The sequence below is a fragment of the Bison bison genome, unplaced genomic scaffold, assembly GCF_000754665.1.
Source record: "Bison bison bison isolate TAMUID 2011002044 unplaced genomic scaffold, Bison_UMD1.0 scf7180017864041, whole genome shotgun sequence".
Taxonomy (NCBI): Eukaryota; Metazoa; Chordata; class Mammalia; order Artiodactyla; family Bovidae; genus Bison; species Bison bison.
In genome coordinates, this window is record NW_011494613.1 from 6,393,307 (window position 1) to 6,393,921 (window position 615).

Consider the following 615-nt stretch of genomic DNA (forward strand, 5'->3'; position numbering starts at 1 on the left):
TTTAAGTTTGTGTTTCCTTGTTAATTTTCTGTTTAGTTGATCTATCCATAGGTGTGAGTGGTGTATTAAAGTCTCCCACTATTATTGTGTTATTGTTAATTTCTCCTTTCATACTTGTTAGCATTTGTCTTACATATTGCGGTGCTCTTGTGTTGGGTGCATATATATTTATAATTGTTATATCTTCTTGGATTGATCCTTTGATCATTATGTAGTGACCATCTTTGTCTCTTTTCACAGCCTTTGTTTTAAAGCCTATTTTATCTGATATGAGTATTGCTACTCCTACTTTCTTTTGGTCCCTATTTGCATGGAAAATCTTTTTCCAGCCCTTCTCTTCCAGTCTGTATGTGTCCCCATTTTTGAGGTGGGTCTCTTGTGGACAGCATATATAGGGGTCTTGTTTTTGTATCCATTCAGCCAGTCTTTGTCTTTTGGTTGGGGCATTCAACCCATTTACATTTAAGGTAATTATTGATAAGTATGATCCCGTTGCCATTTACTTTATTGTTTTGGGTTCGAATTTATACACCCTTTTTGTGTTTCCTGTCTAGAGAATATCCTTTATTATTTGTTGGAGAGCTGGTTTGGTGGTGCTGAATTCTCTCAGCTTTT